General features: G+C 32.7%; 1 long non-coding RNA gene across 1 annotated transcript; it reads left to right on the top strand.

The window, feature by feature from the left end:
• The first annotated feature begins 10,651 nt into the window (after window positions 1-10,651).
• Window positions 10,652-13,151, top strand: LOC127832636 (uncharacterized). The gene is made up of 3 exons (XR_008027041.1): window positions 10,652-10,922; window positions 11,846-11,988; window positions 12,788-13,151. It is a non-coding gene; the product is annotated as an uncharacterized LOC127832636 (long non-coding RNA).
• The last annotated feature ends 1,369 nt before the right edge of the window (window positions 13,152-14,520 follow it).

Here is a 14,520-nt window from a genome sequence, read left to right as displayed (position 1 = left end):
TAAGTATTGGAGTAACTTTTTGAAGTGTTCAAAAAAGGCGATAACTTAATTATAATCGTGCACAATTGTAGGAGGATAACTCTCGCGAATATTTCGGCTATTATATTTTCTTTAACACTTCACAACCGCTTTTATAATAAGTGCGATAATAATAAATTAATCTTTAATGACTGGCAATTTGGTTTTATAATAAATCGTAGTTCGTCTGACTGTATATTTATTCTACATAGTGTTATTCAGAAGGGTTTAGCAAATGATTTAATTTAAAACTAAAGTTCGCATTGGTAGACTATCAAAATGATTTTTGATACTGTCGGTCATTTTTTAGTGGATACAACTGAGGTATCAACTATAAAATGATGAATATGCTGATATCCATATATGCAATGGTAAAATCTTGTGGACAGTGTACAAGAACAATGCCATACTCATAATTGTATGATGTTTCATTAGGGGTCAAGTTAGATGAACAATTTGCACACCATTTGTTTATTACGTTTTCAAACGTATTGGTGAAACCCATGTACGAATGATCAAATACGTTCTATTAATTTATATTCTTGTAAGTGGTGTTTCAATATTAAATGTCTGGTGAATTAAGGTGGGTAATTTTCAAAAGCATCAATATAGACATATTCATAAATAAGAACGTACTGGTAACGATATTGAGATAGCAGATTTCTTCACGAACTCAGGTGTTACATTTGTCTATAACGGTACACTTAAATGTGCAGTTGAAACAATTAATAAGCAGGCTCTTAAAGCATATAACCATCTTAGTTCAATATTCAGCAGAAACAAATTAGATATTAAAATTTAATCGTTACGTTTCATACCCGTAGCTAGGGGGGGGGGGGCGTTGGTTCGCACCCAATGTTTTTTGACGAGTAAAAAAATTGAACTATAAGATACCCCAACTTTATTCGACGCAAAAACGATTATTCATCTTTTCCCGGAATCCAGTGAGTCTTCGTATTTAAGCGTTACAATAATGTTGAATTCAATATGCTACCGACAGGAAAGAGAGAACATTTTAGATTATTATTAACAAAATGTTACAGTGTACACACCACTTAACAGGTTTGTTTGAAAAACGCGCGTTTGAATATTTCAAATATGTACGAATTATTCTCGTATTGTCAGTTGACTGAATTTTTCATTTCATGTCCATTCTGTTTGTGTATTTTTGTTCTGTATATATACATACATGATCAATAATATCTAATAATGCGAAATAATCCAATAAATATGTGTTGCCCAACACCCCTAAATTGATTTGAGTGTGGAGCAGCTAGAATTGCGCAGAAAAAGGCAATCGCTTTCTTTGACCTACTGATAAAAGTATTTTACTTTTTATCAACACAAACAACAATCAACGCATTTCCCTTTGTTCAGATATTTCTTGTTAATTCTAACTTATGTGTATAAAACAGTAGACTCTCGCGTCCTGTGGATAATTCTTCGTGCATTAATTATTAAAACGTAATTATGTTTAAATATTCGCAACATTGAAATTCTTCAAATTTATGTCATTTTTGTTTTGTTATGTAGTGAAAGTTATAGGTAACAAGTTCTTATTATTCTTATTATTTTCTATATTTTAAAACGGATGATTATCTTTTCTTTTTGGTGTGACTGGTTAGATATATATATCGGTTTAATGCAGTTGTTGCAAAACTTTTCGTCTAATGCATAGATATAATATTCAAATATCTTTGATTAAACTACACTATTTAGGGGTTTGGGTTTATGGGTACTGTTTTTTATATAATTTGTTTTCCATTGATGTCAGGGTTGCGTGTTAGATGCTTTTGGTGTTTATTGTATTAATTTGCGATATGAATGTGATCATTATAAAGAAAAAATGGCAGTAGGGAAGCGTATCCCGCTCTCGGTTAGGTGTTTGTGAAGTCATGTGCACTTTTCTTGATTGGTGGTGGTTGATAAATCTTTTTAAATATCGCAGCTGCTTTTATAAAATATAATGCTTCACTGTGTGCACTTGTAGCAGATAGGCGTGGTTGGTGGGCAATGAAGGCTTCTTTCGTGAGCTTTGGGTATAGGCGGGGCGGCCGTGTTGTTCGGACCGTGGCGTCAAGGGCCTTGTGCTTTTGAATGGGGCAGTTAAATTGTGCACGTGTATGATTTTCAGTTAAGACTGATCATATGATGTGTATTTATCATGTAACACTATTCGCAAGCCACACATGTGTGTGTTTAATGATACTTAAAACGACGTGTCCTACATTATTGATATAGTATGGTTTGACTTATATATATATATTACTGACGTCTCAAGACTCTCTCATTCAGCGGTTCCATTGAGGTCGCTCTCTGTTGCATATTGAAGCCACAGGGTCGTAATGAATTGTTATTTGCATTTATGTATCGACAGCCCTGTCAAATCCAAACACCAAAACCCAGTTTGTCTTTGTGTTCTTATTGATAAGAACAGAATCTGGTGAAAATGTTGATGAGGATGAAGTTTATGTTGGTACTGTTGAGAAAGATTGTATAATGTTATGAGAATAGATAATAATAAATTTACTCATTGCTATGAGTAAATACTAATTTTAGACACCGCTTCAGTGCCTAATTGAAGTCATGTACCTTTTCTCACATTTCGGACGGAAGCAACCATTGGTTTGTTGTTATTTTGAATATGTTTTAAAGATGCCATGAAACCGTTTAGACTTTAAGAATATTAAAATAATTAATTGGCCTTAAAAAAGATCACTGCGCTCATATGCCATAATTCAGATACTTGTGTTGTAAATAGTACGTCTTGAATTGTTTAGCAATACAAATTGGTTTAAAACAAATACAAATTAAACGGTGAACTACTGACATATAATTTTATATATTTAGGTCCCGAAACTTTGTCAGAATAGAAAAACGCGATCAAGGTTATGTTTAATATCCAGGAACATACAATAGATTTAGTATTAAGTTTATGTGCATACACTCTTTAGATTATTCGTATGTTTTCAGAAATTGGAAGAATGTCTTTTCTCAATTTGTTTCCAAGGAATATCTAAAGCATATGCTGAGCAAATACTAATTTATCGGCCTTATGTTCATAGTCGGAACACTAATTGACATATGGACATTCACGTCGTAAGCACAATGCATGCTGCGTTATCGGCATTACAACTTTGTTAAATGTTATTCACTGAACAAGAATAATTAAGGCGTTTTGACATAAATTGTCAAATGCAATAGAAGTCAAACTTCCATCCTTTTTTCATAGCTATAACGGCCCTATTATGCTAACTTTAGTTGAATAAAATGGTTACTATTATAGCCCATGTAGTCTTTGTAATGGCATATTGAATTATTTTGGCTGATGTGGACAATTGGTTGATGCACCACAATGAGCAACATCAGAAATCACAGTCTGACCATTAACTGTCATAGCACGGACAGCGTTGTTTGTTATATGCCATAGCACAGACAGCGTTGTTTGTTATTTGCCATAGCACGGGCAGCGTTGTTTGTTATATGCCATAGCACGGACAGCGTTGCTTGTTATATGACATAGCACGGGAAGCGTTGTTTGTTATATGCCATAGCACGGACAGCGTTGCTTGTTATATGCCATAGCATTGACAGCGTTGTTTGTTATTTCTAAAGTCTATCTGACCATATTGTTCCCATATTCAACAATATGGGAACGTGATTGAACATATTCAACGTATAAATAAGTTCCACCAACATCGTCCAGCCCTCACCATCCTTAAAATGATCTGAATGGTTGGGAAAGTGTTATTCCTCGACGCATGCTTTTACATATTGAATGTCATTATGAACAACAAAATAAAATATTTGATTAAAGTGAGCTATCGACAAAATGGCGAGTCAACAATTTTCCGTATTATTGCAACTAAATATACATATATATCCTTTGGCGTACACTTATCGATAGAACTAAAAATCAAACTTACTACTGGGAGATGTGATTGCGTCGTGCGTCTTCGATATCATACATATTACATATTTTTCTGCTTGTGTCTAATGCACATATTTAAGTAACCCTACTTGTGAATATAAACAACAATACCCTGGCGGAGTCCATGTATGTCATCTGTTTTGCCGAAAGAAATTAGCACACTTTTTTTTGGTTCACTCTTTAACTAGAAAAGAAATATTATTAAAACGCGGATAAAGGACGCTGGAAACAAATAAGATCGAGAAAGAGGTAAAAAAGGTTACAATAAACTTCAATTTCACACGCTGTTTAAACTGTTGTTTTGTTTATTCCAATGATACGATACCCATTCCTTTGATGTTGAGGTTCAATTAAGGTTATACTTAATATTGCCATTCGAATGATTCAGTTAACATTCGCGAATGATTTAAATGCACTTCATGAAAGTCCTTCACCCACATATGTTATGATAAAGAGTTGACAAAGTGACTGAATTACTTTTAGGGTGTATATGAAATCTTTGTGTTGTCTTCTTTGGTTTGTTACCGCTAAAGATACCTTTACATATTATTAAATGAGATATGAGATCGTGATATCGATGATGAAAGATATTATACTATATTTGCTCCGTGTTAAACCATCAACTCTCTGCATTAATTAATTAAAATCAACTAATATTACGCACACGTTGAAAATTCATGTTACATTTTTGAATGTTTTGTATTAACACCTTTAACATGCATTTACAAACGCAAACGCCTGCAATTAAATGACATAGCATCGCTTGTTCGATAACAACAAATGTTTGTGCATCTATCATGTGGAACCCAACGTTAGAATATATCATTTTGTTGAAAACAAGATATAAGAATAACCATGATGATTGTGTAAGATTTCTTGTCACACAGTGACAAAAGTTGTGGTTAGTATTTGACAAAACTTGAAAACAAGTGAACTGTTTAAATTATTTATTCGTGTACGATGTAATAAGCTTCATTATGACAATCTCCTCTGACCTGAAACTAAGCACTGGTCGACAAGCCATTATACATGATAGATGTGATTGCTGCTTTTGCTTGTATTTTTTTCTTGCTTTTAAACAATAACAAATTGTTTGCAAAAGTGGTCGATGATATGCATTGGTTAGTACGTGTTGTAAATGTAATACAATTTTGCAATGCCGTCTAGAAGCTCGATTTTTGACCTATAATAATTCAAGTATAAAACGTTAATGTCTAATTAGTATTGATCCTTACAGCTGTTTCGGCTTCTTATTGGTACAAATAATGCTTTAAATGCTCGACCAATATTAACTGTTGCAAATCGCTAATTGCTACATACGCTAAACATTTAAACATTTCAAATACAAGTTTGTTTATTTGTTAATAAAAATTACTTTCAAACTGCTCATCATGCATCCGCAAAGAGTGCTATTTAAACCTAATGTAGTCAAATACTTTAATAATTGCATTCCAGTAGAAGTCCCGACTCTAAAATACATTTCTATTTCCTGCTCTGTAAATACCGTTTTTTAACTCTTCACGATAAAAAAATGCATCTTAAAGTTGTATATGGATACACAGAATTCTGAAGCAAGAATTTGCGGCAAACAGTAAACAGGTACGATCAACGGCAGGACTATTCTTGTTTATCTCCGTAAAACTTTGTGTGTGGGGGTTTAAAGGGGCTTTTTCACAGATTGTGGCATGTATTGAAGTTTGTTATTAAATGCTTGATATTGATAAATGTGGACATGGGATCTTTTGTAATGCTTTAAATTCCGGAAAGTATAACACGTGACATAATTGGTATATAATAATTTATAAATGGTGTCGTCCAGCCTTGCCCCGCCTGTATGGCGGCTCGGAAGAGGAATTGTATTGATTTCTGATTATATTAGGCGGATCAACAAAAAACCTGTAGATTTGACCTTAAATCCTTATAACTATATACAAGAGTGCCTCTAGGTGTGGCTTACTGCCTTGTATTTTCTTAGTGTTTCATGAAATTGATATGTGTTAGAGTAAATGGTGTGAAGGTTGGTTAAAATCAACTTATATACCGCACACATTTCTAAAGTACTATAACTAATACTAAGCTAATCTAACTCTATAGTGAGTTAGTCAATAAATTAAAAACGTTTCTTACACCGACGAAATTGGCGACATGTCATGATTGTAAACATCGATGTTTTGGATGTTAATGTTAGATTTAAAGAGTTATCATACGCCCAATTTTAGTTTTAGTACAACATGTGAAACTGTGCCAAGTATGGGGCTTTCCATATTATCTGAACTATTTTGCGAAGCATTCATCACACTATGGCTAGCTCTTTGTATAAGTGTATTATATAAATATTGCTTGCACTTTTATTCTTTGAGGCATGCTGAACGACTTGACAATCTGTATGATTCAATGCAGACAATAAAGTATGCATATGTACGAATTCATTTTTTGACATCCTGTACGGAAGGCACTTATTATATCAATTGAACAGTTAACTGATCGGTCTATCTCTCAAAGATTGCCCCAATGTCGGGCGTCTGTTGTTTTTCGTGCCAATGTTCTTAAAGGTCACCAAAAGGACAGCACTCGACAGTGCACATATATAAATGCCACACGAAGAACGCCAAAGTCATTTCTCTAATTAGTTGTTCACGACACAACGTGCATGCTGATATGTTTATTAAGGTTCATGGGGGGATAAAATTCATTAAAACTTCGCTTTGGTTTTTCTTCATTCAATGTGAAAACAACATGGTCAAACTAAATATCATTTTAAAGCTTAAGGCGGATAGAATAACATAAACACATTTTTGACATTCAATATTTGTGTGCTTTATTCATATTTTGGTTTAAAACCAATACATTTTTTACACTAATTTACAAAATTTCAATCTAAAGTTAGGAAGGATATGCAATACCTTAAGTTGAATAAATACAAAGCTATATACATATACAAGGTCAAGTAAGCAAAATTTCATAGAAAATTATTGTCATAAAACAACAAATGAGTTTTTATTCAACTGCCTTTTTTGGATATATTTCCTAAACAAAGTTCTAAAAATAACTAAAACGTAACTTCTTTATAAAAATCCAAGTATGGTGGATAATAAGAGTCACAATTCTATTTCAAAGGCTTAACAATTTTGTTATTTACCTCTCAAACAGATTGCAAATTTTAAACCATCTCAAATTGAAATAGATTGCAGACGACATATAAAATTGTGAAGGAATATAAAGAAATTGGCAAAACGATTGATTTTATATTTCGTTTCCTTCTACCCATTTTGAAAGCGTGTCCATCGCTGTGCTCCGTAGAAAAACGTGCAAAACAAATCGGTCGAAACCACGTGCAGTGGTGAGAAAACCGGGTATGTGTATACACATACCTGATAAAACACATACTTATTTTGACAGTTGGGTGGCAACTAGTAAAACAACTATTAACATTAATCAGCAAGAGATCGCACTAAATAACAGAAATGACCACGTAAAGATATCATCACTTACCCTATTTCATAGTTACGTATCGATCTTTCTGTCAGTTTGTAAGCGTACTATTGTATGCGCAATAATTAAGTACATGTGATTCGACAACGATTGCAAACATTGGTGAAATGCTTCTTACATAATTATTCTTTTGAGTGTTTATGAGGTCTGATCGTGCTGTTTGCAAACATCAACGGAAAGATTACAATCCAATGCATTTGTCATCGTCAACCGTTTGGAATGTCAATTAGACGATGAGTGAGTTTTTAGCATTTTTCTTTATATTTTATTAATTTAAAAATGGCTGCCCCCATAATGATGAAATGACATGTGTTAGAGTTTTGATATTTCTAGATAAATTATGTAAACTTTTTTTTTGTACTATTTAAGCGTAACTTGCCCTCGTCAATGTCGATATTAATCACTAGTTATATAATTTTCCGCTGAAATACGTTGAATAAACATGATTCAGTGTTTTGAAAATAATGTATATTTTATTGTTAAAATCGCTTTGTATTTTGATTGATTTTGTGGATGTTATGATACGTTGATGTACAAAATTGGTAGCAGTTTGAAGGAAAAACATCCTTTAAAGCATATACGTATACATTTTCAATGTGGCACTCTTCCTTTAGTCATATTTGAGTTCAATGCTAGGGGTCCCACATTTTTCAAAATGAAGCCTCTACATGAACCTTAAAAAATTTACATTCGCATTAAGGTTGGTGTTTAATATTGCTATTCAGCAGGGTGTTGATTTGTTTTCAAAAATATACTGCTATTGTTGCTGGTATTAGTTTGGTAACGCTTTGGACAAGCCATTGACCGTTGTTTGGCTATTTCGTTTTGCGAACATTCGGGACATCTCACAAACACATAGCAGTACAAGCATTTTTGAAATGAATCGATGAAAAGCTTTACATAACACGCCTAGTGAAGCATGGACACAAGTATATCGGATACTTTTATCGTTATAAGCATTAACCTGAAAGGCTACACAATACCAACACAATCACAAATATACACAAATAATTATAAAAAATTCAATAACAAGGTTATATGTGTGTGATAACTAACGTAATTTTGTTTAACTGTTATATAATATATACATAAATATATGTGCTTTTAACTGATATGAAACACTTTGTCATGCACACGTAAGTTTATCTTTATTTTTGGCTTTCTCATTTGGAATATACTATTCACATCTTAAAAATCATTATTATTGTTTTAATAACGATTAAGTAATCTATGTATTTACTCATCGTTTTAGTTTATTCCAATCTTCATATTTAGAGCATATAACATGTCTTTTAAAATATTTGAGAAAAATACTGTTAAAATTCAATTTAAAAAAAATAAAATAGTTGCATTTCATTAAGCTAGAGTTTACCTTTTTCTCCGCAAGAACCCAATCTCTGCTCTAAGACAGATAAAGTATAGTTGGTTTCTCTTCCATTGCTTCCAAACGTGTTTTGTTATCAAAACAAAACGTTGCTGTATCTTTACGCTACCGTATGTATGTACATATATCTAACATGACGGTACATGCCTCATCGTCAACCAGTTACATATTTCGTTTTATTGTGTTATTAGTGGAATGATGGGCACATTGCCTTTTCCTTAATAAAGCATATCTGTTTTACGTTGTTATTCATTTCGGTTGATATCATCAGTGGACTATCCACGAAAGAAACGACTCCTTACTAAATCATACGCTTTTATTAATAATAGCTACGTTTGCTCTTAGCGCGGCTTAATCTTACGGTGGTAAGTCATTACCAGGGGGCCGTTTTATCAAAGATCGTACGACAATCTTAATTTACGACTGAAATTTAAAAACTGAAAATATACAAGCTGTTGATAAATAGCACCACAAGATATAAGCCACGAGTAAGACAATGATGACATAAATGATTTGAATGGAAATAAGCAAAAATATTCTTCGGTCTTTTGAAATAATGTTTCTTTGAAATTCGTATCGTATTCTAAATGTGTCGTACGATGTTTGATGAAACGGCCCCCAGGCTTGGTACAAATTATGTTACTCTAAAGCTAAACAAGCAAAGCGTTTATAATCAACTTTGAGTATGAATTTAGACGTTAATTGCTTACAATGGTTAATGAAGCGGTCTCTCCCTGTGTGAATTAAGTACAGCAAAAGATTGTTCACCCATATCATAATGTAATATCATGATGTTTTTTGTGCATGTGTCAATAGTGTTTTCTTGTAATGTCACTCAGATATAGAACATATATCGCTTTCAGGGACTCACAAGTATAGGTAACCTTTACGTGCAAATCTTTTTGCTTCGTGTGTCAAAATAAGCATATATGATATGACACACATACATGTGTACTTATAGGTATTGTGTTTATTTTACATTTTGGGGATAAATGCGTTTTAAATCATTAGACACCTGATAATGCAATGCAAAACATGCAGTTGGAAACATTACATGTATAGGGACCATTTAATTTACCTCAAGAAATAAGATATATGAAACAACAAATTATTTGTATTATAAAACAACACAGAACTTAAACGACCCTCAAAACATAACAATAGTTTGCTGAATAGTTAATGGCGGATATTAAATATAAATAATAATACAAAAAAGGCGAGGCAACTGCCAACGACGACAACGGAAAGAGGACTGACCACTGCGCACCGGGAGCAGGTAATGCGATGCCATATAAGGAACATATCGTGATGTGAGAAGCCTACTATTCGTTGATTTGTTCGTTATTTTACCATCGGAAAATAGTATAATCCGCCCCCTTTTTGGCCTGGGGTGAAGCCCCTAGGTTATAGTACTCATACCGTTTTCTGAGATGAGCTGACTTGGCTGGCTGCCAAAACCTAATTTGTATAATTCCGATTTACCACTTATAATAAGTGCGTGCGCAATAAAATTTGTTCTTTGCAGATCTCAATAACCCGGCTTGTAAATACAGAACATCACTATATAACATGACAGTGTCATACAAAGTGTAAAAAAAAATTGAATCAACATTTTTAAGCATTGGCTACGACATAGTTTTTATTGTTTACATATTCATGCGAGGATAAGTTCCTCACTGTACGGTCTCTAACTACCGTTTCGCGGAGTTTGTCAAAACAAGAGCAACTTGTTTGCCATTAATAATAGTTTTACTTTGAACTTTTATACATGTAAAAAAAATATTATTGAATCAAAAGTGTTAAGCATTGGCTACGGCATAGTTTTTATTGTTTACATATTCATGCGAGAATAAGTTGCTCACTTGACGGTCTCTAACTACCGTTTCGCTGACTTTGTCAAAACAATAACAACTTGTTTGCCATTAATTTTGAACTATAATCTAAACCAATAAAAATAAGTCAGTGGAACTTTAATTTTCCGTATTTTCTCTTGATTTTTACATGGTTTAAATTAACCTCAGCTTTAATAACAATGAATACAGTAGGGCACAGTCGACAGTGACAATTTTCGGATAAACTTCCTGGTTTTTGTCAAAGGTAAATTAAAATAAGTTTTTCATTTGTTTTTCTCATTAAAAAAAATCAAAGTTGGTCTTAAAAGATGGAATTTCATGTTTAATGAATCTATTACACCAATCATGATGTTTGTATGAGCCGTTTTGGCGGTCATAACGACGAATTTAGACGCTGTTCATGTGTCTGTTTGCCTGGGGTAGTTGTCAAAATTTTAAACACTTCTCAATTTATCATGTGTTGTTGAACTTTTCTATAATGACAATATTAACATTTCGTTGAACAATTTACGGGCATATATTCCATTAGACGTATTCTACTTTCATTTTATGTACTTAAAATTATTGTTTTACATTTCACAGACTGTGAACTGAGCAAGGTTGTATTAAAAAGTAATATCAAATTTATGTTGCAAATCTTTGTGCAATCTCACAATGACAGGTTAGCAATGGCAATTCCATGCGAAATGATAGCATTAATGTATATGTCAGGAATGTGTTTAATTACAATGTATATTTGATTATTTGTATTGGTACATATTTAAATGTTTCTATTCTTGTAAAAATTTATAGTTTTGGATGTCAATATTAATGGTTGTGTTCATGATCAAGTTTAACATTAAAGCAATGATGATCTAAGATTCATAGCAACAAATAAAGAAAGTAGAAAAAAAAATATCTTTCTCATAAAGCACGACCAACTACACAAATATGTGGTAATGCTTTTGAAACTTTATATTTTCAATAAATTGTCAAACATGATCAAGAGGTTGCAGCTTAAGAAAACTGATTAAATATTCTCAGTAAATACGTTTCTGGACTATCAGAATATCGTTAAGATTGAATTGAGATGTAATACTTCAGCAGACCTTTGTTTTCATTGTCATATATTATTTTCAACTTTAACACAATCATACATAAATATTTTGCTATATTTTATTTATTCAGGGGCAGAACCTACTACCTGGTAGTTTCAATGATGAACTATCATGATATAGGGCTAAAAGATGGATGTGCCAAATCCACCTCATGAAAAACAGATTGGGCAAAAGTGGAGTGCGAACACTAAATGATGTGCTGCTAAATAGCAGGTTTGATGTGATTTACACCTTGCATTTTTTACACTGCACCTTCATTTATACCATGTGACTTTAAGATCTGTGTTGGGAGAATAAGGCGCGACCCAGATAACATTTTTAAGGATGTCTTTTTAAATTATTTCACCATTTGTAATGGGATAATGTCGAGAGCCCGCTCATTCGTGAGAGTGTTCTAAGATTTTATGATTTTTTTTAACAAATAAGTAATTTTCAGTAAAGTGCAATCGCGCGTTTGTAATATGAAGTCCCAACACTGATCCGACATTTTTCTAACCGTTCAAACGCGTCATTGCACGTTACTGGAAAATACTGATTTGTTTAAAAATTCATGATACCTATAGAAAACTCTCACGAATCAGCCGGCTCTCGACTTTATCCTATTTGAAATAGTGAAATATTTAAAAAGAAATCCGTGAAAATGTTAACTGGGGTGCGCTTTATTCTCCCAACACAGATGGTTTACCTTTATGGTGTTAAGTATGGATACTATTTTTTAATATTAAACATTGACAATATACTATTCACTATGCATAACTTGAGGGTTCAGATTGTATAATGTACCAAGCAATAATCGTTTTTTCGTCTTTATTAAATAATTTTAATAATATTTATTGTGTTATTTTCACATACATGTAGATTAAGTTAAACAAGCATTAAGGCAAAACTAAAACATGACATGGTTTTAAATTTCAATAAATTGTTGACAAGCCTATGGTATCTACTGGTGATATGTATTTTTTATGTGTTTGTTTAAGGTTTCTAATCAGGTTTTTTATTTTAATTATTGCAGATCTTTACAAGTGAATTAGGCAAATCCTGATGCAACCTGAGCTTACCAAGTTTACTGACAGTTTGGACTCTGTGTGGATGATAATATGGACAATATATTGTGTTCATGTTGTGTTGTGATTGACATTTTTTAACAGATAAGATTTTTTAATCCAGACTTAACAGGTGATTTTTCTTCAAAGAATAAATACAATACTTTTTATTGATGTGCATGAATTTGAGTACAAAATATCAACAATGTGTATCTTGTGTTGTTTTTCCAATCAGTCTGTCATCCATAGGTAATATATTAAGTATGAGAAGGGAATATTTTATTTTTACATTTTTTTTGTTTCTGCACACCATGTCAGATACATGAAAATATATTTTATGCCCCCAACGGGCGGCGGAATATAGTTTTCGCACTGTCCGTCTGTCAGTCTGTCTGTCCTCCGTAACACTTTTCGTGTTCACTCTCTAATTCAAGTAGTTCTAATCCGATCTCCAAACTTGGTCAGAAGTTGCATCCGGATAATGTCCAGGTCAAGACGAACATGGGTCATGCCGGGTCAAAAACTATGTTATAGGATCACTTAGTGCGTTTCAAACATTCAGCATGGTGTCCGCTCTCTAATTCAAGTAGTTTTCATCCGATCTTTCCCAAACTCTGTCAGAAGTTGTATCTACATAATGTCTATGTCAAGTGTGAACATGGGGCACGCCGGGCAAAAAACTAGTTCACTGGGTCACGTAATGCGTTTTAAACATTCAGCTTGGTGTCCGCTCTCTAATTCAAGTAGTTTTCATCTGATCTTCACCAAACTTGTTCACAAGTTTTATCTAGATGGTCTCTAGGTCAAGTTCGAACATGCATGCAAAGAATTAGCAGAAAAAACATCTACAAACGCCAGCAGATGACATATGTAACAAACAAAATATAAATATTGAACACCTGTTATGGAGCAAACTAATAGTTAAATAAAATAAAGGCGATGTATATCTCAAAAACATTTGCACACTTATGCTTTTATGTAGTGACACAGTTACAGTTGGGGGCATCCGTGTCGTGTGGACACATTTGTTTGATTATTGATAAACAACTCATTCATAGTGATCTAACTATAAAATATTCTTTACACAATAAGAAATACATTGTATTGTATGCCTGCTAATATTGTGTTCTTAAAATAATATCACTAATACTGTTGTAGTTCATTTAAACATCAAGATATGTGATGTTAACGTATGTGTTCATGTTATGTTTGTATTTGAATTATTTTTACATGTGAATGAATATTTTGGTGTTTAAAGATCAATCTATAGTGAGTTAATTAGTGACGTGTGCCATTAAATATGTAGTGCTTATTGCTTTTATTTTGTTTAAGTTGAAAATCATGTTTTTGAATCTCTACGTATGAAATGCACTAGTGAATTTGGTTTGACACTTATGCGAAGATTAATAATATATTAACTTCAAATACATTGTTGATCACAAACAGCATGTATATGCAATCCACAAATTACTGTTTCCATAGCAACTGTTAACTTAATGTATTGTGTCTGCTTAATTTTATCAGTCATGGAACAAAATTGAATTGCTAAATAAACAAAATAATGTCTGGCAGTACAGACACACAACACAAATTGTATAATGAGGAGTTATTCGTTTTAGTTTTAAGTTCATAGCTGTACAAATTTTCTATTTCTGAATACACACCTTTTTCCAGAAAATGTGCATATATTTATTAGGGATGG

Source organism: Dreissena polymorpha, chromosome 5 (genome assembly GCF_020536995.1).
Source record: "Dreissena polymorpha isolate Duluth1 chromosome 5, UMN_Dpol_1.0, whole genome shotgun sequence".
Classification (NCBI taxonomy): Eukaryota; Metazoa; Mollusca; class Bivalvia; order Myida; family Dreissenidae; genus Dreissena; species Dreissena polymorpha.
This window is presented reverse-complemented; position numbering and strand designations above follow the sequence as displayed.